The 11,032-nt window shown below is 45.7% G+C and overlaps 1 pseudogene; it reads left to right on the plus strand.

Moving 5' to 3' along the window:
- Positions 1 to 10,762, plus strand: part of LOC123096787 (protein FAR-RED IMPAIRED RESPONSE 1-like) — a 193,822-nt pseudogene extending 183,060 nt beyond the window's left edge.
- Positions 10,763 to 11,032: the final 270 nt, after the last annotated feature.

Genomic DNA, 11,032 nt, shown 5'->3' on the forward strand with positions numbered 1-11,032 from the left:
GGAGCTTGATTCTGAGACTTGTTCTGATAGCCAGAGTTGCAAGAGTTGGAAGAACCATGGCCACCTTTGTTCTTCTGCTGGTAAGGCTGACGAAACGGAGGAGGAGGAGGCAACCAGAACTTCTGTTGCTTAGCAGCCACAAGTGAGGAAGAAGAAGACTGAACTGCGTCTCTGACTCTCTTCTTAGAAGCCTCACACTTGAGCTGAGCAGCCTCTTGCTTCAGTGCCATATTGTAGAATTGATCAAACTGAGTAGGCTCAACAAGAACGAGAGCTAACTGCAGATCCTCTCTAAGGCCACCTCTGAAGTGATAGATCATGCTCTTTTCATCAGGAACGTCTTGTTTAGCGAAGCGAGCAAGTTTCTGAAACTGGATGTTGAATTGATACACAGACATGTTGCCTTGCTTGAGATTGCAGAACTCCTCACGCTTGCTCTCAACAACACTTTGTGGAATGTGGTGCGCTTTGAAGTCCCGACAGAAGTCAGTCCAAGTGATCACACGACCTCCTCTGGAATCTTTGTATTGTTGATACCAATCAGCAGCTTGGTCCTTGAGCTGAAAAGAAGCGAACTTGACATAGTCCTCAGGCCTGACATTGCTACATTCAAAATGCTTGTTGATGTCCACGAGCCAATCATCGGCATCCGTGGCCTCGGCACAGTAGCTGAAAGGCTTGGGCTGATTTGCGAGAAACTGGTTGAGAGTGGCAAAGTGAAACTGATTGTTGCCTTGACCTTGATTGCCTTGATTGCCTTGCCCTTGAGTACGTTCTTGCAAGAGTTGCAGAATCATCTGAGCATTGGCGTTGGTGGCTGCCATGATAGCCTGCCATGCCTCCAGAGGCGGAGGTGGTGGCGGAGGGTTTGCTTGACTCCCTTCATTGCGATCCGGATTCTGACGCGTTGGCGGAGCCATCCTGAAGAGGGTGACATCCGTTAGCATCTTGATAGACAAATAGACAAGTAGAATCAACGGATAGAAATTGCAACATATAGTCTTCACAATAAACATTCGAACGAAGATGAACGAATGAATTCCATAGTAATTCATCACACTTCCATAAGTTGAGAAGCCACTTAGAAAAAAATATGGAATCAACATTTGACTTCGAAGCAACTCGAATACCACAATTGAAAACAAAACAAAGTATTGGCTTGCAAAATAAGCCGGAACAAACATATGATAGAGATTTCGTCCGAAGTTTTTGTGGTGGGGCCCACACGGGCTCGATCGTACAGCACCATCATGTACAAGGCTGTGCACATGACATACGAAGCGTCCCCGAGTCGGCATAGCCAAGGACTCTTTAAGACACTACGAGACCACTGTAAAACCAACCGTGGAAAGGCGGACCACTAGACGTCGAACCCCAATCTCATATCATGCGTCTGTCGGAAAGATATCCTAAGAGCTACTTGAATTCCCACTTATAAACTCCCGAAACTTTCTGGTTATGCAATCTAGTGTTGGGGATACAGGGGACACAAAATATATCACCCAAACTAGCAATCCCTAGATCCAGCTGTATCCATCCGTCAACACATAACCAAGAAACCTTCGGAAATCGTGTACCTCAACCTTCGAAAAGCATCCGTTATACGAGTTTGGCAAAACTCCCGAACTCCCGCCCCAGTACTGGGTGGCGTCGAGGTGATCTCACCAACAACTGCATAAAAGAGATTTCGATGTCGGCGAAGCTCAGGTATTCCAGAACTACAACGATAAAATTGTGACGACAACACCTCGGAGCTCAACTCCCCGGGACACTGCCACAACCCCTAAATGTCAGGAGGCACCAAGAACAATGATCTCGTCACAAAACCATCGGAACGATTTTAAGATACCCGCGTGATCCTAAAAAAAAATTAGTGAAATTTGATGAGAGAAGAGTCAAAACTTCTACGTCAGGAGACCTCACCAGAGCGACGAAGGGACTGAGGAGTAAAAAGAATCCTACTCTCTGATATATATAATCCTAAGACTCAAAACATATTTGTTCTAGACTCAACAACGCCAGCGATTCGATCAAGCAGGGGCTCCTAAGTCGGGGATGGCTCTGATTACCAACTTATAACACCCACGATGCGGCTATATCTCCCACGTGTCGAGGCACGACTTAGAGGCATAACTGCATTGTGGTTTTGTCGCAAGAAGGGTCATCTTCACACAATCCCATGTAATGAACAAGATTGGGATAAAGAGTTGGCTTACAATCGCCACTTCACACAATACATAAATATAATCCATACATCATCCAAAATACACACATAGACCGACTACGGTCAGGATCCAAATGAAAATAAGATAACCCCAAATGCTAGATCCCCGATCGTCCCAACTGGGCTCCTCTATTGATCATCAGGAAAAGACACATAGTAACGACCACGTTCCTCATCGAACTCCCACTTGAGGTCGATCCCATCATCTGCACTGGCATCGTCGGCACCTGCAACTGTTTTGGTAGAATCTGTGAGTCACGAGGACTCAGCAATCTCACACCCGTGAGATCAAGACTATTTAAGCTTATAGGAAAAGATGGTGTAATGAGGTGGAGCTGCAGCAGGCACTAAGCATATATGGCGGCTAACATACGCAAGAGAGAGCGAGAAGAGAAGCAACGGAACGGTCGTCATCTAGTAATGACCAAGAAGTGATCCTGAACTCCTACTTACGTCATTCATAACTCAAACCGTGTTCACTTCCCGGACTCCGCCGAGAAGAGACCATCACGGCTACATACACAGTTGATGTATTTTAATTGGGTGGAGTGACAAGTTCTCTACAACCGGGCATTAACAAATTCCCATCTGCCTCATAACCGCAGGCACGGCTTTCGAAAGATAATACCCTGCAGGGGTGTCCCAACTTAGCCCATCATAAGCTCTCACGGTCAACGAAGGATAAACCTTCTCCCGGAAAGACCCGATCAGTCTCGGAATCCTGGTTTACAAGACATTTCGTAAAACAAGACTAGCAAAGCCGCCCGAATGTGCCGACAAATCCCGATAGGAGCTGCACATATCTCGTTCTCAGGGCACACCGGATAAGCGAAGCGTACAGGTACCAACATAACCCAAGTTGCCAAGGGACGGTCCCGCACGGTGCTCTAGTTTGGACCAGCACTCAGAGGAGCACTGGCCCGGGGGTTAAAATAAGATGACCCTCGGGCTCACGAAAACCCGGGGGAAAAGGCTTAGGTGGCAAATGGTAAAACCAAAGTTGGGCCTTGCTGGAGGCGTTTTATTCAAGGCGAGCTTTCAAGGGGGTCCCATAAATCACCCGACCGCGTAAGGAACGCAAACTCAAGGAACATAATACCTGTATGACAGAAACAAGGGCGGCAAGAGTGGAAAAAAACACCAGGCATAAGGCCGAGCCTTCCACCCTTTACCAAATATATAGATGCATTAAAATAATAAGAGATATTGTGATATCCCAACATATCCATGTTCCAACATGGAACCAACTTCAACTTCACCTGCATCTAGCAACACTATAAGAAGGGCTGAGCAAAAGCGGTAACTTAGACAAACAACGGTTTGCTAGGAAAAGGATGGTTAGAGGCTGACATGGCAATATGGGAGGCATGATATAGCAAGTGGTAGGTAGCGCAGCATGGCAAAATAACGAACAACTAGCAAAGCAAAGATAGAAGTGATTTCGAGGGGTGGTCATCTTGCCTGCAAGGTTCTCAGAGTTGTCGAAAACTTGATCCTCGTAAGCGTACTCAACAGGTTCCTCGTTCACGAACTCGTCTCCCGGCTCTACCCAAGACAATAACACAAGCAATGGAACCACAATCAATCACGGAAAATGCACAAGCAACATGATGCAAAACATGAATGATATGCAAGATATGATATGCGATGCATATGCGTGCTCCGGAAGAAAAATGATGAACAAGGCAGTAACTTGGCAAACCAAGCATGCCACTGGAAAGGTGAGATGATTTTGGTTGAAATCGATATAAAGATCACCGGAAACGGATGCACGGTTTGCAAATGGCAAGCAAAACAAAAATGACACGAATCTGTGATTAACAGCATGATATCACATAGAATGCAACAAGTAACAACGCTACAGCACTCCAACATAGCAACAAAGCATATGGCAGTAATCTACAAGAGATGCTTGACAAAAGATGAACACTGAGCTACGGCTAGATCACAACATAACAGGCTCAAACAAGCATGGCAAAAGTGCAAAAGATAACAGGATCACAGACTTGATGAAATTACTGGACATGACGGAAACAGCATCAGGTAGCAATGTTCAGAGCACAAAATCGACATGGTACGGGTATTTAACATGGCACAACAAGGCATGGCAGTGTTCTACTAAATTCATATGACAAAAGTCCCTTACTGACCATAAGCCAAAAAGGAGCAGAAGATATGATGGCAACCATGTAAACATAGCAAGTTTCGTTAACAGGTTCCAGACAGCAGAAAACAGAGCATGGCAGAAACAATAATATGAAGGCATCTTGGTGAGCTTGATGCACTCACCACAAAGAAACGCATGACAAAACAAGCATACCTATAGCAAGATGGAATGTTTATGAATCTATCCATGGCAAGAACAAAAGCATAGCATGTATGGATCAACTACAACAAGCTTGGAAAAATTGAATATCATGTTAAGAATCTGCCAGAAATATTTTATAACAACAGTAGAGCAAGATTGAGTCATGCTGTGGCACTCCATAATTGCAAACAAGTGCAGGAATGGATCAATTACAATATTTACTGAACATCTCCAAAATATGCATGGATCTCTCTGTAGCATCAAGTTTACATGGCAACAAAATAACAGCAGACAAGGACTTGAGAAATCACAAGTCCCTGAAATCAGAAACATTACGGAGCCTAGTTTGCATGCTTGTTCTAGTCACCACAGAGATCACAAAAATACAACGCATACACCACTGGAAATATGGCATGCCATACAGCAAAACACATGTAGAGCTCATGCCCATAAGATGCACAGATTAAATGCAACAAAAATAACAAATCTCCAAGTTCTGCTAAGAACCAGCAGATAACAGCAACTAGCACTCTTGCACCAGAGATTTGGGCATCAAGATGGCCTCTAATGAACATGGTGCAATGGAACAAAATGTAGATCATCACGAGGCGAACAATTTGATATATTACACGCGCGTAACAGAGCTATATGCAAAGAGTTATGACATGATGAACAGGGGTATATAATGTGAAAATGCAAAAAACTTAGAAATTTCGGGGAGAGAAAAGGAAAGTCAACCGTGGGCTTCCTCGAACCAGATCTGGCCGGGGCCGGGCCTCGAGCTCGCCGGCGGTGGGTGGCGACGCCGGAGGAGAGGAGGGAGAGGCCCGAGGGAGGCGGCCGGAGGTCGGGCGGCGCCGGGCGCCGGAGGAGGAGGACGCGCGGCGTCGTGCGGCGGGGGGCGGCGTCCGCAGCGGCGACCGGTGCCGGGCGCGGCGGCGCCGGCGGGAGGCGAAGGCGGCGGGCGACGGCGCAGAGGCGGCGGCACGGCACGGGCGCGCGGAGGGCGAGCGGCGGCGGGGCTGGGCTCGGGCGGGCCCGCGGCGGGCCTGGTGGGCCGGCGCGGTACGGGCGGCGGCGGGCAGCGGCGGGCGCCACGTGGTGGCTCCTGGTTCGCTGCGGCCGTCGGTGGAGACTTGTCCGGCGCGGACCGGACGTGTCCGGCGGCGGCGGGGGAAAATGCTAGGGTTTGATCTGCGTATTATTTCGGGAGGGCAGGCATATATATAGGTAGAGGGAGCTAGGAGAGTCCAAATAAGGTGTGGTTTTCGCCCACACGATCGTGATCGAACGACCCAGAGCATGGAAGAGAGTTTGCTGGGTTTTGGGCTGTTTAGAGAGGGGGTTTTGCTAGAACACACAAATGGACTTTGCGGATGCCCGGTTAACAGTTGGAGTACCAAACGACCTCCAAATGGAATGAAACTTGACCGGTGGTATACCAAGGCCACTTGACAAGCCTCGATCCATTCCGAGAACGTTTGACACCCGCTCACGAAAGAAAACAAGAGGGGTGCGCCGGAGGAGATGGGAGCGCCGGATTGCAAAACGGACAACGGGGAAAATGCTCGGATGCATGAGACGAACACGTATGCAAATGCAATGCACATGATGACATGATATGAAATGCAAGACATGAACAAAATGCAAAACGAAAGACAAAACCCGACCACGGAGGGAATATCATAACACATAGCCGAAAATGGCAAGAGTTGGAGTTACAAATATGGAAAGTTACATCCGGGGTGTTACACAAGCACCGGTCCACCCACATACCAAATTATCAAAGTAACGAACGTGAATCATATGTGCGTGATGAAAACTAGCTTGACGATAATTCCCATGTGTCCTCGGGAGCGTTTTCCTTCATATAAGAAATTGTCCACGCTTATCCTTTGCTACAAAAAGGATTGGGCCACCTTGCTGCACTTTATTTACACTTGTTACTTGTTACTCGTTACAAATTACCTTATCACAAAACTATCTGTTACCGATAATTTCAGTGCTTGCTGAGAATACCTTACTGAAAACCGCTTGTCATTTCCTTCTACTCCTCGTTGGGTTCGACACTCTTACTTACCGAAAGGACTACGATAGATCCCCTATACTTGTGGGTCATCAATGGTCACTTGGGAAAGTCAAATGGCTGATTAAATGTAGAGCAAAGACGTAACAAACCTGATCAAATATTGCAATGGATTGTGAATTACCTAGAATAGCCACCAAGAAACAACATCAAAATAGGCGTTAACGATATTTGTTTTAAAAGATATTCTTATTCAGCAACATGTTGAATAACAAAGCTTAAGAAAGAGAAGACCCTAAAGGAAAACAAACCATATTTGTGTCGCCAAATAGATACCCTATAGGTTTCATATATCTGTCATGATAGCAGGTAGGTGCCGATACATTGAATAACATCCATGGAGGAGTCAACATATTTATGTAAATTTTTGATGTAGCCAAATGAAGTCAAATAGGTAAGGATGACCTATTCTTGTGTTAGTAGGTGGAAGATATCGTTACCTTGCAAATAAAGTCCAGAGTGAACAAGGAAGTTTACAAATCAAATCAGGAAGCTTTTATAACTGGGTGATGATTGTATCAGATAGATATAAAGCTAGCTGCAGCCTGCAGCTTTGGTTACACCTTCATCTATAGTGCAGACATGATGTAGTTTTCCATCACAAAGCAACCATTTGGAGTCACGTATTGATAAATGACTAAATAGGAGCGTACTTTTAAGACATAATCTAGGTCTTGAACTGTTTAGCTGGCAATATAGATCAGGAAAGCTTGTTAGTACAATATCAACACATTAGTACATCTTTTCTAGGATGCAGAGGAATTGATCACGAGCACACAGGGTCTCAAAATCTGACCCACCGAATATGGCATCGTTATCCGTTTTGTCAGAGAGATGTTACCGGGGTTGGGCCACATAGCCGACATAGAAAAGGAAAGGAAAACTAGTAATTCTCATGTACGGTGGACCTGAACTGCGTGGATATTCTAGGCCGTCGAGAGGGGACGTCAGAGCCGTGGCTCGAATCGTCGGTGAAATTCTGATCCGTGAATCAATCGTGCTAACGATGTCATTGCGGTGGAGTAAATGCAAAAAATGGGCAGGTGGGGTGAGTTGTCTCCTACCTCCATTAGTTGATGTTCTGGTCTGGTAGTATCGAGAGAGGCTCGGCGGCAGCAGGTCCATCCTTTAGGGTTCCGGTGACCCGGCTCCGGCAGCCATGGAGTTCTTGATGCAACCGGCCAACAGGTGCTAATCTTGCCCCTTGTGTCTGCTTGGTGCGCCCTAGTTTGATTTGGGTTTCTAATTCGTCCAAGATCTAACTTTTCCTACCGTGGGTGTATTCGTGCAGTAGAGCGCTGATAGAGGAAGTGAATGACAGCGACATACCAAAGCAACCTCTTCGCTATCCTGTTCTGTCGATGCCGGCCGGAGAGCTGCCGGCGGCGAGTGCATCGAGTGCAGATGCGCTCATCTGCTCGGCGACTGCTGTCGCAACATGCGAGGGTGCAGACCGGCCACAAGCATCTGAACACTCCATAGAACAAGTTGAACCACAGGCTCAAGGATGGACATGAAGGTATGTTTTCCTGCCGCGACCTGTAGATATTAGCTGAATTGTCACATTAGTACAGTTGTTGAAACCGGATTCAGCTAAATTGGTAGATTAGTACTATTGTTGAAACGGGATTCAGTTCAATTGGTAGATTAGTGCAGATGTTGGAGCCTGAATCAGCATGCAGATACAGGTTGTATTTTGCAATGGCTGAATAAGTAGTCCTGGTTGCCGTCAGTGAACCCCTAGAGTAAACTAGTTCAGACAAGTGAAAACAGAGTAGGCAGGATGTGGGGGGGAGCTGTATTAGAGAGTGGTGGCCTGAAGTGAGCCCATGGATTGAATGCACAATGAAATGGTGAATAAATATAGGATTTAGAAAAAAATACGTTTGTAAACTGTATGAATAAAAAATGGTAGGGATTATGTTACAGTAAACTGCTCTTAGTTTAGCATCTGAGAATCTAATTTCTGAATGCACATTTGTGTGGCCGCAATAATTCAGGGTACGGATTGGAGCTGCTGCACCAGGGCATGGCCCCAACCCAAATAGGATGACAGCATTAGAGAAATCGGTCCGCGTTTTTGCGGAGGCACCCGGTGAGAATGTCATTGTGTGAAAAATAGGGATCAGCTTCGATACACTTGGAGAGGCATATGATTTTTACAATTTGTATTCCTGGGAGAAAGGATTCGGAATTAGATACGGGAAAAGCTTACTAAATGTCAACAGGACAAAGGGCATGCAAGAGATAGTCTGCGGTTGTGCGGTAAGATTTCCTTTGCTCATTTGGTGCTGACTTGTAGTTTAATTTTTCTAATTATTTTATGAATTGTCTGATAATATTTTTGGATTAAAAAATGTACCATGGTAAACCAATCGTGGAGAATACTCGTTCCTGATGATGTGAATGTCCTGCCTTGGTTAGACTGCTACGGCCAAAGGATAATGGGTGGTATATAGCAGAGCACCGGGACGAGCACAACCACTCATTGTCTCCGACATATGGGCAAACATTACACTGGCCATCACACAAACATATAGACGTATACAACAGAGATTTTGTGAAGCAACTCAGGGAAAATAATGTGAACCTGTCGAAAGTGTACAGCATCATACAGAGCTTTTTTGGGAAGATGGCGAATGAACCGTTCACGAAAACAGCTTTGGGAACTTGTGTGGAAAAATTGGTCGCGACTAGGCAGAGGATGATGTCCGGAAGACAATGGAGGTGTTTCAAGAGCTAGGTGCTAAGGATCATCAATTCACATACAGAGTGCAAGCCGACAAAGATGGAAGGATTGGTACTCTGATGTGGGAAAATGGAAACAGCAGGCTACAGTACACTTTCTTTGGGGACGTGGTGACATTTGATACCACATACAGGACCAACCTGTATGACATGCCGTTCGGGCTTTTTGTTGGAGTTAACAACCACTTTCAGAGCATTATACTAGCCGGCGTGTTGGTAAGGGATGAGAAGGTCGAAACCTTGAAATGGGTTTTCTCAGAATTTGTCAGAATGATGGGTGGGAAGGCGCCACAAACAATTCTCACAGGTAAAAACTGGATTACGGGTATAATGTGATGAGTTTGATAACAATGTCTAATAGATTTAGTACCTCTGTGTTTTGCATACCAGAACCGTGCAATGGAGGTTTATACGGAATGTGATGCCAAGCACAGCGCACCGGTGGTGCAAGTGGCACGTGCTTAAGAAGGCAAAGAAATCGTTGGGTCGACTGTACTCAAAGAAGAGTGATTTCCAAGCAGAATTTCACAAGGTTGTTAATCACATGTTGACGGTTGATGAGTTCGAAGAAGCCTGGAAGTTCCTAACTGATAAATATAACCCGAAGTCAAATGAGTACATGACACAGCTATATGAGATCCGGCACAAATGGGCAAAACCTTACTTCAAAGGTATGTTCTATGCAAAAATGACTAGTACTCAGCGGACTGAAAGTGCGAACCATATGTTGAAGAACTATATGCCCCCGGGCTGCCCAATGCACCTATTTGTGAGGAAATACATGGTGTTGCGGTTCGACAAGGAAGCAGAGGAAAATTATGAAGAAAAACATACCAGAATTGCAAGATATACAAGTTGATAGTTCATTTTTTGGCTGGTCCCCCTTGTTGATATCTCTGACCTACATTTGTATTTGCAGGGGAGGCCACTGTTTCGAGCTAACATGGCTACAGAAAGGCATGCTGGCAAGATATAAACCAGAGTGATGTTTGAGCAATTTGGGCATATAACATAGGAATGTGTGCTTACCAGGTGGAAGAGGTAGAGAAAGGGAAATCATATGTTGCAATCCATACCGATGCAGCACGGAGAGAGAAGTGGTGCATGGTTTCATACAAGGTTACCGTGGTGGACGGTGGAGAGGAATTTGACTGTGAATGCGGCCAATTCACTCACATGGGACTGCTGTGCAGCCATATTCTAAAGGTACTTACATTGACAACATTTAGTGAAAGATTTTTGTGGTTAATTTGTTTTCCAATCATTTACTCATGGAACGAATTTTGTAATGTAGGTTCTAGACTTCATCCATGTAACAAAAATGCCAAAGAAACACATAGTGAAGCGTTGGACAAGAGACGCCCGGGACATCCTACCTCCACATCTAAGCCAATAACAGAAGGACAATGCTAACAACAACAACTCATTTAGTTACAGGCATATCAACATGTACATGCAAGCGATGGAGCTCGTACGAATGGGGGATGCAAGTGTACAAGCATATGAACGGCTGGTAGCACTGTTCAAGCATTGTGCTGCAGAAATGAAGCCATTTGCGGATATTAGAGACAGTCTTGGCCTGGAGGACCGCATGGCTGAAAATGGTGTCGTTGTGAACCAAGATGAGGCAGAACCTGAGCAAGTGGGAGTTGATATGGCGACCCAT

The sequence above is a fragment of the Triticum aestivum genome, chromosome 4D (assembly GCF_018294505.1).
Source record: "Triticum aestivum cultivar Chinese Spring chromosome 4D, IWGSC CS RefSeq v2.1, whole genome shotgun sequence".
Taxonomy (NCBI): Eukaryota; Viridiplantae; Streptophyta; class Magnoliopsida; order Poales; family Poaceae; genus Triticum; species Triticum aestivum.